This window comes from Urocitellus parryii, chromosome 1 (assembly GCF_045843805.1).
Source record: "Urocitellus parryii isolate mUroPar1 chromosome 1, mUroPar1.hap1, whole genome shotgun sequence".
Lineage (NCBI taxonomy): Eukaryota > Metazoa > Chordata > Mammalia > Rodentia > Sciuridae > Urocitellus > Urocitellus parryii.
The window spans coordinates 71,470,112-71,484,990 of NC_135531.1; the positions used below are offsets into that span (position 1 = coordinate 71,470,112).

The window sequence follows — 14,879 nt, forward strand, 5'->3', positions numbered from 1 at the left end:
GTGCCAATGAATTGCAGCTGTAGATTATTTTCTTGCTACACTATGCAGAGTAGTCTTTGAAAAAGTCCTATTTATATCACTTGAGTTGTATGTGAAACTATCAGTTTCATAATCAGAAAAATTTGTCACACATTATGCCTCAAATGTGCTTCATGAATTATTTTGTACAGAAAACTAAAACTAATTTTCCTAAATAAATATGTATTATATTAATGTTTAATTTGTATGTTATCACTCCCTAATATATATTCTTAATCTGCATTTTTTACTCATGCGAATTCTAACTTTGAGTAAAGAAAGTTTGATTTTCCTAAATTTTATTTTGAGTAATCTAAGTCAAAAATCATTTTAAAAACCTAAAATTAGCATCTAAGTATCCTTTAAAGCCTTTAATTCTGAGAGGTGTTTAAACACCATGAACTGAACATAAAATATAAATGTGTCCAGTAACTATCTGCATGTGGATACATATGTGGTTTGTGTATCTACCTAAAATTCTACTAAATTATTAAGTTCATTAATTTGGGAATGAATGCAACTTCCATTACTCAAGTTTTAAAAAATTTAGATAAAAACAAAAAAATTACTGTCTATGAAGAACACAACATAAATCTGAAATTTTTATTATGATGGGACTAGAGAAATCTTAATGAACAAAAATATAATAAACAAATCTATATTTACCTATTATGCTTTTAAAAGTGTGAACACATACAAAAGAAACATGTCACAATGCTTTGTGAAAGTACAGTTTATCAAGTGTCTATAGAGGATAGGAATGTATGACAGTTTAGCTACTTTTAGTTTGACTTAATGTTATCGAAGATTTGAGGAAAATCATATTATCTATCAGGTCAAATGATTGATATTTATGACCATACTCTAAATATTAAATCATGAATTTTTAAAGCAAAGCTTGGATTTAAGTAATAAAGTAGGTTTGATTTTGAGATCAAGATAGACAGTTAATTCTGCAGTAAATTTCATAATTGGAAATTTGATGATTTACCAAAAAATATTTGATTTCTCTTAAACATTCCTATAAGAATGTAGTATTGAATTTAACTATAACATGTTCCACGATGAAAGACATTTGTGGACTTTTAAATTTTTATTTTGAATGGAAAGTAAACATTTGGTCAAAAACCTTTGGAAGAAAGCTTTTCGTTTACGAATTTATAAAAGTTTCTTAGAAATCTCTTAGAGGCTGAGTACAATGAAACTAGGGCAATGCATATATTCTCAGTTACTCTTTAAAAAAAAACCTGTAAAAGTGACTATAGTGGCATGTTCTGACACATTCTTTTCATAAACCGAACCCTGTTAGTGACAGCAGAACAGATTGTGTGCATCTGCTGGGAATGAGCCAGATGACAGTGGAAAAACGCACATGGATACCTTGGCACAGCAAATAAAAAATGGAGAAAAAAAAGACCTGGAAGAGAAAGTGCTCAACTTTAATTGAAACATTCTTTCCAACATGATGAACATCATCCAACCACCTCTTGTAGCCTGTCAATTTTACATATAAGAATGTGTTTTAAAGGGATCTTTTGTAAATTAAGGCTGTTTTGTCCTCTTTCAGCATTAAATATTGACTCCGGTTTTGGATTATTTCTTCAAATTATGGCAAATGTAATAAGCATTAGGGTAGAAAAAGAAGCCAAACCACTCTACCACAGTCTGGTATACGAACACTAAACTTTTAAAACCCTTTCAGGTTCAAGTCAAATTTTAAATATCTGGGTTAAGTTTTTGAATTATGTGGGTATTATACTGCCAAGTACCAAAGATGCCACAATTCAAATATTCTGCAAATGTAACTATTGTAAATGGTGCCTGCACTCAATAGTGCAATGGTATTTTATGCTGATCAACCACAGTATTGTTTAAACAGTTGGCTCAATAGCAATAGAGAGGTCCATACATAAAAAAAAAAAATGTGTTTCTATAAATCATATCAGGAAGTTCTCTTGGATGCTCTGATTACAATGAAAATTTATTCTATACAGTATACAATGCAAATTTTAAACTAGAGATGAAGTTGTTTAATAGATTAGTAGTCTGACTGAAGCAGCTGCAGTCAAAAAAAAAAAAAATCTGGTGATTAACAGCCATTTTCCAGTAATCATAACCCTGGAAAGGGCTACTAAGTAGGGGGAGGGGGTTGCAGATGGGAATAATTCTCTAAGCCCGTGTGCCTTAGAGGGCTCCATCATCTTCATGCGGACTTATTATTATTATTATTATTTTTAAATTAAAGCTTTTAGAGGCATCCTTGATTGCAGTGTTGGGAGCTGTCCATGCTGTTTTACCACAGGGAAGTCCACTCTGCAAGTATTCCTTGCGCTGAGCACTCTTTATCCAGGCATTAAAACAGGGTTAGAAAAGAAAGCTGAAATACAAGGTGCACACCAGAGGGGCATTATTCAAAAGCATGAGAACAATTTGAAGCAGTCACAACTCCCCAGGCCGTATAAACGAGGCAGGCCTCCTCAACATTACCTGTCATCAAAAATATGATTTTTTTTGAGAAATTAAGTGGATATAAAAACTGAACAAAAGAGTGGTAAACAGTTTCTGACAACAGAAATATTCCCATTTCATCCACATTTTACCTAAGCGTCTTTGTGTTATCAAAAGCTATACTTCTTAGGTAAAATTCTGCATTTTCTATACTCTACATTTCTTCTCACATGGATGAAAATATTCAAAATACATCTTATAGATAATGAACAATCCCTCAAATCTGGACATAAAAAAGAGAGTAGGAGTGACACTTATTTATTTTTTTAATTATTCAAATAAAATGCATTTATCTTTTTGGGTAAACACAACTTGATTATTTATTCGACAGATTCTATGGAATACCTAATATGCAAGAGTGCTTGAGAAGGAACATAAAGATGAGTAAAATGACACTCATTCTTCATAAATTGATTCTATCTCCATACCAAGCTGAAATTTTGCAATAAGAAAAATAAAAAAGGAACACTAAAGTATCTGTCAGAAGTGGGTAATACTAATAAAAAAATCCTAGAATATTATTAAAAATTTTTTTTTTTTGTAGATGGATACAGTGTCTTTATTTTGTTTATTTATTTTTACTTGGTGCTGAGGATTGAACTCAGTGCCTCAAACATCCAAGGCAAGTGCTCGACTGCTAAGCCACAACCCCAGCCCCATCCTAGAGTATTCTTTGGAGGCTGTTTTCACAAATATCTAATGACTCTTCCTCCAAACTGAACTTTTATTAAAAGTATTATTATTAAGCAATAACCTATCTGGAATTCAGAATTTTCAACAGATGACTTTTAAAACTCATGGATGAAAATATTTTGTTTCTTTGGTTCCATATCTAATTCTAAAAGTAATATTTAATAACATCTGATCTATGAAAGCGTTTGATTTTCTTGGAGAAACGAGTATACTGTACTCAGCAATCATTAGAATTGACCTAGCAAAGAATCAGAATTAGATACTTGCCCTGAAAATGACCCAATTTTAATAATCTGAAAGTATTAATGAAAAAAAAGTTCAAAATGATTATCCCACTAGACATTTCTAAGTGATCATCATTAGCAGAAAGAAAAATAATTAAATATAGTATGGCATTATAATACTCAAATAATTACTGAAAACTTACTATGTTTTCATTATGCTTCTGAATGTATTTTATCTTTAAAAATTCCCTAAGTGGATGCTATCTTATCCCCATTTTACAGATGCTGGAACTGAGGCTTTGCAGCGGCTAAGTAACATGCCTAAAACCACCAAACATTAGATAGTAAGCTGGCTTTTGAACTGAGTTTTGGCAGTTGCTCTTAATCACTACCCTCTATTGTTTAGGGGTACATTTGTCTAATAGCACATGTGTATAATCAAAAAGCTGAAGTTAAGTGTGGCAATAGGGTCTTCAAGTACTGTTTGTTTAAACGATTCTCTTTCTCTTGCATTCCTCCTCATCTTCTCATGCTTTGTGTCTTTCATGTCTATGTGTTCTCTCCTGCCGTGTGTGTACACACACACACACACACACACACACACACACACACACACACCTTGGAGCTTTGACCCAATGCTTCATAAAGCATCGCGAAAGCCACAATTTGGTTCCACTTGTCCAATAACTGTACTACCTCCTGAGCGCTCATGATGCTCTATAGTTTTGCTGAGGCTATAACATCTACTGATTCTAAAGATGTCCACAGTTCCTTGCAAAGCAACTATCCATCCCATAGACCTTGCTTTTTCAAGATCGGTGCTCAGCGTTCTTTCATGACACGGCATTGGCTGTGATGAACCACATCAATCTCTCAAGAATGAGGAGATAAGAAGATAACACCTGAAACAATTCTGTGACCTCACATGTGTAGTCAAAACAAGTTAAAATTGCAGCTGTTTTTGCAAAACCAAATACATGCACTCTGAAACAAGAAAAGAGTTCAGACAGCAGAGAATCCAAAAACAATAAAAATTGAAAAAAAAAATAAAGTGAAGTCAAGAATTCTTTGATTTTTTTTTTTGAGCTATAAAATGATAGAAGGGGGAAAAAAATCACAATACTCACTCTAACTCAAGTAAGATCCAACAGTCCACCGGAGGGGCAATGCCGATTCATTTTGACCAAAGGGCCATCAGGAAACAAGCAATGGGTACTAAGTAACTCATTGGAAATCTACTAATGTCATTGTGGATTTTTTTTTTTTTTTTTTTTTGGTTTATGTAAGGGGAGAAAAATTCAAACATGAAAGAAAAGAAAAACATAGTAGAAATTATTCCCTTAATCTCTAACCTATACAAACTCTCAGGAGGCTTTCAATAAATACTAGAAGTGAATGAACAGATATGTTCTTTTTCAAGTAGTCAGGTTTGTTAACCTTAATTTAGTTAAAAAAGATGATCCAGATGGAATTAGGACTGCATTTATCCCTTTGTAGCATATTAATATTAATGGTTACAAAAGAAATTTTTACCTTTTATGGTGTAATTTTTTAGACCACATAAACCTTTACTCAGAAATCAATAGCTTAATAAGTTTGCCCAAATATGGATGGACATTAAGCACCTTATAGAAATAACTGTAATTTGTTAACATAGTTTAAAATTTCTAAAATTCTCAACCGGAGAATTACTTAGTAGGTAAACCCCTGAAAAAGTCATGTTTTAATCAGGTATGGTTTAATAATAATCGTCAAGGTAGTTTAGTTTTTATTTAAAAATTTCTACCCAGGATACATTTTCAACAATTGATACCTGATAACAGGTCTGACAATGTTTATCAAAGGCTGGTGATTAAAACTATTCCAAAGAATACAAAAAAATAAATAAATTTCATACCATATTGTAAATTAAAGTATATTTTTAAATGTTTCATCTGAATTTTAAAATACAATGTCTAATTTTCAAGGCAATAACTGTCAAAAATTATTGACTTCTTATGTATATTAATATATGCAAAAAATTCACTTTTTTCTCACTTGCTAATGGTCCTTGAGAAGGTGCTAGCTATAGGCATTTGCCCCTAACACCTACAGTAAGAATATGACCTTGTGATTACTTTCTTATAATCTGTCTTTTACATTTTTAAAGATCTAAGTGGTATTAATTTAAGATTTTATTGGTAAACATTTGCATCTAAAGAAAAATAGTTGCTTGATTTTTAAACAGTATTGAAATTATCTTCCTTACCTATTTTCAATAAAAATAAATTTCAATTATACTTAACTGTTGGTTTGATCTAGCAAATTTTACAGAGGCAATTAATAATTGGTTTAGTACATTAGGAACATTTATATCTTAGTCATACACTGTTAAATCAATAATTTAGCTTAAAAATAAAATTGGAACAAATATTTATTTCATAGTAACCCTTTCTACTGAAGGCTCCCATTTAATACATTTTCAAGGGAGAAGGCTAGTTTTAAAAAGGTGTGCTTGCAATAATCTGAGACTGCAACTCATACAAATCAGACTTCTGCTACTGATGGAAAGGAACCATGGTACCTACAAATTATTTTTAATAAGATTTTTAAAAAATCACATTGGTAAAAGTTGAAAATGTATCTGGCAATTAAAAGCTACTTTTACACATTTTTCCCCCTCTGTATTTCAAGAAGTGTAAGTTTTCAGGCTACTGTTCCAAAAGCAAGAAACATTAATGCAGATATTTAGAAGTTAATTTTGCCTGATATTAGGTTTTTGTATTACTTACACTGAATCTTCCAAATGAAAAGCATAGATCATATCTGAACACTATAGTCTGCATTTTCTCTTTGTACTCTGTGTTTTTACCTAATGGCCATTTAAGTGTGAATGTTTATCAATCAAGATTACTGCAGCACTATAGTGTAGTGGAACATTCCTATTACCCAAGAAAAGTTAAATAAATAAATAAGCGTACAATGTTAATCTGCATCACAAAATGACCTAATATATCAGAAATATAATGCACAGGGGCTTTGTTGAAAAGAAATTATTATTATTATTATTATTATTGCAAAACCAAAAATTACAGATATTTAATTGGGCCTGCGTTGTTCTAGAGGTGGGGGTTGGGAGGAAGTCTCATTTTCTATCTCATACCTATTGTTTTTTGCATTCTAAATTGCTATAGGGGATACATAAAATAAAACATACTGAATCCACTTTGCGATTAATATCTTAGTGATTTAAGAGGCAGAATTTTCAAGTTCCAAAAGGGAAAAATTCCTCTTTTCCTTTCCCAATTCTAGTGCCCAGGAAAAAGGCCCTCTGCTCCTTAGCCTACGCAAGGGGAAGAAAGGACATTACTTAGGGCTGAAATCACTACGAGACAGAAGAGGGGAAGTTTATGATGTGGCACTGTGCACCGGTATCTGGTCTGCAGCCAGAAAGTTTTCCTTTTGTAGCTCTGCTTCCAGTACCTGCCCTGCATATTCAGGAATAAAAATACACCAAGTGTTCTACCTCAGAAACTGTGGATGTTACAAAGAATTAAAATAGTTTATTTTTCTTTCTTTATCCTGAGTGTAATTACTGTTTTTAAAAAAGAAAGAGCTGGAACTATAGTAACTGGAGGGTTTTTTGCCTTTTTTTTTTCCTTTTTAAACTCCTCAAACTACCTTCCCACAAAGCCATTTAAGTTAAATGGTACATTTACAGACTCACCTACATGAAGGATATAACTTAAAACATCTGCTTAGACACATATGTTCTGTTCCGATATAAAAAGTGTGGCAAAAATTTAAAAAATATAGGGCCATTATATTCTTAAAATATGTGTTCTTCTCTGTGTGTGTTCATTCATTAAAGAGATCTTTGACTGCAATTAGGTAGTCGGTCCTATAAAGGCTTCCTTGTGTGACCATGATTTCTAAAAATAAAATGCTCCAGTGAATATTTCTGCTAAATAATCACATCTTCAAAATTACTTTAAAAGAAATCCCAATCCCTGATGTGACATTAAGCATTAATAGCAGCTTTCCATAAGACTTGGTTGTACACCTTATATAGGGTCACCAATTAAATTAGAAGATACAATAAGATAAAATAAATAAGTCATGTTTACTTTATTAAGTAGTAGGCAAATTTCCTTATCTGCTCTAACTTATTTTTATTAGTGAATCTATTTTCTAATTTTTCAAATAAGCATATATAAGATGAAGCTGCCTATCATTAAGGTTCAGGGAAGGGATACATTCTCTTGCTATCAATTTAACTAGCTGAAAAAAAATCACGGATGTGTGAAAAAAAATACAAGGGTAGTTTTGGGCTATTAAAAAAAATACTTTACATTCTATCAAAGGACCATATCCACCACTTTTAGAATCCAAAATGCTAGACATTCATAATATCTGAGAATAATTTATATGAATTCTTTATGTGCATCTTATCTATGACAACAAGATATAAGAGGAAAACCAGACCATGCTCAGGATGCTATTCGGAAAAAAAGCAGGTTCTCACTAGGGACTGCCTCACAGATCAGTTCCTCCAGTCTCTAAAAAGAAGTTTAAGGTACTTTATTTAAATCATTGCTCAAAGACTTGCACTGTCATTCTACATGAATCGCAACCACTTGCAGGATGAACAACATTGCTCCATTCATTTCAAATTTGCAGCATTAAGAATTAATAAAGTCTCTATAATGTCTACATTATTAAAGAGTAATGATTCCTGCAGCAATCTGCCTGTAATAGGTTTACTGTCTTTATTGCTTGTAATGTCACCAATTTTCTTTATAATGCACTCAAAAGATTCTCTTCATGTGTACTTTGAACTTTGTTTACACTGGTTATGTCTCAAAAATAAATACAGAGATTTAACTTGGGCAATGGAATGACAATGTATAGCAAATACATTATAGTGATGACAAATTAATGTTACTCATATTATCAAATGAAACTAAACAATAGACTTATATAACATGTACATCAATTTCCATACTTAATAGGAATATGCATTTCTTTTTGCAGTGAGAATAATACCAAGGAAATTGGTATTATTGGGTCATCTTTTCCACAATGTTTTTGTTTAAAATGGTATTCTTTGTCATAAAACATTTTAAAATTATTTTTCTTGCACAGATATGCTACCTACATATCTTAAAGGAGAGGCTGGGAATAGAGTTTTACAGCATTATTTATTTTTTATTTCTTTATGTCTCAATATTATCTGTAAAAATGACAGTTACTACTAAATCCTATTGTGAGCTAAACCACAATTATTCAACAGCACTTTATAGTTATTTTATGCATGAACATGAAAAAACATTAAAAGTACAAAACTTTCATGAATATTTCTCAACATTCAGTGTGAGATAAGTTACCAGTAAGCGCTGCTAAAAAAATAAAAAAAAAAAACTGATGGTTTCCTTTTCTCACTAACTATAATAGATCATTACAAATTATTTTCTTTCTCATGCTGCTATTCTCTTACGTACTGCATATTTGCTTCAACTCTCTAAGGGAAGAAATGTGGCTCTTGTGGGAAAGGCCCACCCCTTTCTACATGTTTGCTTCCTTGAACGAAAGGAACACACCCCCTTACATTCTTTGAAATGTGTCCAACAAGCATAGAATTGTAATAGCACTATATTATTGACTAAATTAGAAAATTTTAAGTGATGTTCAAGTATTGTTAATATACTATGCATTTTTAATCAGGATAACTAAATGACACATACATAAGTAGTAGCAATGGTCTAACTTCAGTCTAGCGTCTGTGCTTGGATGCTTAGAACATTTGTTAAGTGTTAATGGAAGAAAGTCATGAATGCTTTTGTGCACATGTGTGTTGTATGACAACTCAGGAAGAGGCCCAAGAATGTTACAAGTTTTGGAGTGCATCCTTTGAATTTAAGACCCATTAGAGGAATGGCCCATCTCTTTAATAAACATGTTAAAGTAAAAATATTTGGAAACTAAAGTAATCATCTTCCTAAGTATAATTAGAGAGCTGTCTGAAATTACAGATGTGCAAGAATATCACAGGTACAGGGCAGAAAACGCACACTAAAGTTGGTGTCCACTTACTCCTATCTCATTAATGCAATTGTTTAAGTCATGAAAAATTATCTTCTAATAAGCCTTCCTTTCATTATGTAGAACTGTATACTCTCATCAAGTTTTTCTTTCTGTTCTTATTTTCTAATGAAGTGATGTACTCCATATTTTAGAAATTTATCTTTCTTTTTGATTTTTCTAAACCCTCTTTTCCAACTTTAAATTAGAAATTTTCAAGTGTAACTATGAAGAGTAGACAAAAAAAGTATCTCTTTTAAGACAGTTTAGTGTTTAAATAAATGGTTGGATCCTTTGCAATTTGTTCATCGGGCATTGCAGGATCAACTCAGCTATGTATTTGCAGGGCCTACAAAATGGAAGCTCTTCTATTTTGTCTATATTTTTCACTAGAATAAGAGTGAATATAAACAGGGAATATATAAATTTGAACCAAAGGCAATAAACTTATTAAAACTTAGTAAGATATTGTTATGGTCAAAGAAAACCTGCGTGTGCCACAAATCCAAACAGATGAAACATCTCATTCACTAAAATTTCCTATCTTGTTATAATAATGCACAGAAAATTAAACACATAAATATTAATTTTATGTATCACAGAAGATGTAGGCAATGAAAATGCAATGTTTACATTTATGGGTGACTCATTAGTATTTTATTGTGTGAAACACTAGGAGGCATCAGTTGGGTAAAAAAGGACTTCAATTTTAGAAGAAGCAAAAAATTACTGAAGAGTTGGATGTATGAGAAGTTTGGGTTTTCAAAATGTTAACATGTAATCCAAAAATTTATTTTCTGCAATAAACCCTCAAAACATCATATTTTTTTGTGAAGAAAGATCTTCATATGACATTCATGAAATATATATGTATATTCATATGTATATATGTAACTTGATCAAATAAACACTTATCTAGATATATTTCAGATGCATGAATTCATAGTTATGTATTTACAAATTTTGATGATGCATATACTTGGTAACAGAGAATATAATAGATATTGACAATTATGCATTTTCTCCTCAATTTCTCAATACCATAAGTGTGTTTTATTACTGGAAAATTCTGGTTTTTTTTTCAACACCTCCTCCAAAAATGTTTAATGAATTTCAGTCTCATAATAACCACTTCATGTAACAGACAACTCTAAGTCTGTTCATGAAAAGTGATAGAACTTAAAATTTAAGCAATGAATAAAAAGGATGTTTTCTTTGACTGTACTATTGAAAGCCTATCATTTGAAAACTGAGTTTTCTACGGCTTGAATGGCTCTTCATAATGATGAAGCAACAGGGTCGCAGTATACTTATCTAGCAATCATTTGAAATTGGAGTATCTTGCCATTCTTCAACAATCAGCTTTTATCTTTGACCTATCAAAATAACACGTGAACTGTGTAATCTACCTTTTGTAAGGTACACAGACTTTGTTGTTGCTCCTGGTTTTGTGAATTGCCTCTGTAATCTGGTTTGATTTCCTAAAGGTGACAGATCTCAGTGCAACAGTCAAGCTTTAGTGAGTGCAGGACAGTCCACAAGCCCATGAGCCCATGAGATTAAGGTACAGTGCTGAAGATGGGGATCATAATCACCTGTCCTTCCACACAGAGCTTAGCAGCTGACATCAGTGATAAAAGCCTTTCATTGTGCCCAGACCATTACCATATGTGCGTAAAATGAATATGCACATTTTTATAAGCTTTAGATATTAGTTTGGCAGGCATTTTCTTAGAAGATATACTTTTGAAAAACAGGTAGAACTTTATTAATAATCTCTTTACATTCCACATAGTGACCCTAAATTGAATATTAAATTCTTCCATGTTGCTTTGAATCATATTCAAAAAACCATGGTTCTCTGGTTTGATAAGTATTTCTTTGTTGTTGTGTAGCACAAGTACTGCTGCATGGATGTTTCCCCATTTTGGTCACTTTCTGAGATTGCATAGACTCAAAATATACTGCACATAGAATTGGGAAATAAAACCACAAAAAACACTATAATAAATAGAACAAAGTTTTAAAAGATAAGGTTAACACATATCAAGGAATTAATCAGTGCAGTTGTTTATAAAAGAAATTCAAATACATAAATAATTTCTTAGAAAGATAGAGTTGTATTATGCAACTTATTGATTCAGTAAAGTGAGGGCCAAGAAAAAAAATAATAGATACCTGAAAAACACAGAATATAATGCTTTTTCAGGATTCAATCTTGAATCATTAAAGAGTCCCTTTCTCTACTGGGCTAAGTCATTACCCCCCAAATTTGCAAACTAAACCTGCTTACAAAGAATAGAAGCAAGGTGCAAAAAGTCCTTGTGATTTAAGTTTTATGTAGTTATTTAGTGTTAATGTGTTTCTATCCTGAAAAGTTAATGTTGTGATTTCACTTTAAAATATGACTAACTCAGGAAATATAGAAAACTAACTTATCATATGTTCATTTGTTTTTAAATCTATAATCAACAAAATTAGTGTTTTATAAAAGTTCCACCTTAATATTATCTTTCAATATATTCCTCATGCATAGCTTTCAGGATGTAAACAGCATAATTAATGAATGAAGTATAATTCTTTAGAAAGAAGTATGAAAAATATGACAAATATTCCAAAGCTGTGTAAATTAAATTAATAAAAATAGATTTTTATGAATTTTAGTAAAACTTCAGTAAAGATAACCACCAACTATTGTCTCTCTAACCTGACTGGAAACTAAATGTTAAACAAATGTTGTATTTAAAATGTGTTTCGATGAAAAGTTTTAGAATTGAGTTAGTAGGCTAATACATGTATTTTCCTACAAATACGGAAAAAAATACACTCATTGATTTAAAAGATTATTTTTGCCCCTCTTGAGATGGGATGTTAGATAGGGACATCTTATTTTACTTATCAAAACTGACATTATTTTAGAAATTATATTAGGTGTTTTAGCTTCAAATTAGAGATTGTTGATCTATTTAAGGCTAAAATTGGTATGTGATACAAGGTTAAATGGGGTTTACAGGTGGTCACATTTCCATGTCCTACCAAGTCTCTAGGCATTGGAGTTATTATAGTCCACATAAGCATCTTTACTCTGCAACCACAATTCCATTGCAAGGTGCCAGTGAAAAAAGCGTCTGGTCACTTTTTTTTTTTTTTTTTTTTTTTTGGATTGGCATAATGAGGTGACTGGAGTTTCTTCTATAGCAGTTAGAAAATACACGCAGTCAGTAAGCATTTCATAAGACAGATACTATTAGAGTTAGTATCATATTCACAATAGTAAAATGCACTTTGTGTCAAAGCAATTCTCCACTGAGGACTGGTTAAAGAACTGGCAGAAAGCCTAATTCTACTTATTATACTCTCAGCATTTACATATAAGGTATTTTATAAAAAAGACATCCATTCCTAAAATGTGAAGAAAAAAGGCTTTTTCCAAAGAACTGGACCTACAATAGACAGAAATGATTCAGATATAAAATTTCCCGTAAGAATTAATAGCCATGTTCTTGGTAGGAAATATTATTAACACTTAATCTAAATACTTGCATAATATGTAATAATATAGAAATGTGCCATGTCTATATAGGCTTCCTTTGTGCCCAACTTTATCACTGAGTTTAGTAACTTTCATCCAAAGTCCAGACAGAAGGCAACTGAAGTGACTTAACCTTGTTTGTTTTTAAATATCTATGTATTTGAATTTAATTTAATACATTTAAACGCAATGTAGATGCTGAAATCTAAACATAAATTTTGAAATGTGTAGACTACTTTGACCAGGGTATTACTTTTTGTCCACACCAATTAAGAAGCCCTCCACCAAGCCAGCACTTTAGTGAGGGAAGGAGATGCACAAAGGTAGACTCTGACAGTCAGACAGCCATGCTGAAGCTTAAACTAATCCCAAGAATTAGTGGCTCAGAAGCATAACCTAGGGCAAATCAGAGTCTTTGGGGGGACTCGTGGGAACATCTTTCCACAGTGAACTAACTGCTAAATCTTAAAGCATGTACTTCAAGGTCACAGAACATTCTGTGAAATATTAAAATCCTTCAGGCTCCACACTCTCCACCATATCAAACATGCTAATGACGTGAACAAACTTCATGAAACTTTAAACATATTGGTGTGACAGGAACGAGTCAGGAATGATTTCAATAACTGATGGCGAACGGATACGACTATCTAAAAAGTTACTTTTAGCAGCACACAAGGAAATCATGGAATCTAACGAAAAGAATACACAACCAGTCTCAACTTCAGCCTTCAAAAAAAGGCACAGGGATAGATCCCGAGCCATGGAATATATTGATGCCAAATTCAGAGACAATACCCAGGCTATTTCTATTTTTTCAAGAAATGTCAGAGGTACTTACATGAAGGAAGACCCGATCAGATTAGTCCTTGGGATATTTTCCTTTCTTAAGAGAGAGAGAAAGAGAGAGAAAATAACAATAATCTTTACTTCGTCCAGCCTTGAAGTGCTTCTCCACCTGATTCAAACATGCAGTCACGGCGACCCACACAGAACCTTCAAAGTCAATCCAATAGCAGCCCGAAGATGTCTGGGTGTACGCGTGTGCTCAAGTGTCTGTGACTGCGAGCAGAGAGAGCAGAGAGCTGGAGACGATGTGTGCGTGTGTGCGCGCGCGAAGGGAGCGCGCGTCGGGGGGAGGCGCGCGCGGGGTCGCGCATTCGCGCGCGCCAAGGCCGCTCGGAAGAGGAGGAGGAAGAGGAGGAGGAGGAGGAGGAGGAGGAGGAGGAGGAGGAAGGCGGAGGAAGAGGAGGAGGAGGAGGAGAAAGTGGCTCTCCGCTGCCGGTCGGATTAAAAGTAACCGGACTCGACCAGAAAACTGCGTCCAGGAAGGAAGTGACAGAAGACGAATGGGAAAAGGAGAGCAGCTCACAGCCTTTGAAACATCGCGTAAAAAGGCGGGGGGGGGGGGCGGGGGTGTCGAGGGAAATGGAAGGATACTGGGAGGGGAGGCGGGGGTGGCAGGGTAAACCGAGCACACAGGATTGGGGGTTCTTAGCAGCACGTCCGCTGAAAGTGCCGTTTTCTTTCCTTTTCCCCCCTTTATTTTATTTTGTTCTTGCCTTTGCTTCGCGCTGCCTTTTCCTCTCCCATTTCTCTCTCCCCCACGATCCCAAACCGTTGACTCTCTCCTCGCGAGCTGGAGAAATCATCAGTTTCACTCTTGCAAAAGGGGGGCGGGACTAGACCTCGGAGCATTTTAATAAAACAAACATACAGCAGCTCCCTCCTCACCCCTCCAGTCTCAACTAGATTGATAAATTACTCCACTACACTACTTTAATTATGTATATGGTATGCAGAATAAATCACTGAACATCAGTACCTCAATCAAGCACTTTTAA

The 14,879-nt window shown here is 33.3% G+C and overlaps 1 protein-coding gene across 11 annotated transcripts in view; it reads right to left on the reverse strand.

The window, feature by feature from the left end:
• The window catches only part of Mef2c (myocyte enhancer factor 2C), a 164,497-nt gene that overhangs the window by 129,233 nt on the left and 20,385 nt on the right, over positions 1-14,879 (reverse strand). For 2 of the 11 annotated variants that reach the window (XM_026408759.2, XM_026408758.2), the window contains exon 1: positions 13,877-14,122. The exons of the other annotated variants lie outside the window; for them this stretch is intronic. The gene's annotated coding sequence lies outside the window, so the exon portion shown is untranslated. Of the gene's footprint in view, positions 1-13,876; positions 14,123-14,879 lie in introns of those variants that run through there. 11 annotated transcript variants of the gene reach the window in all.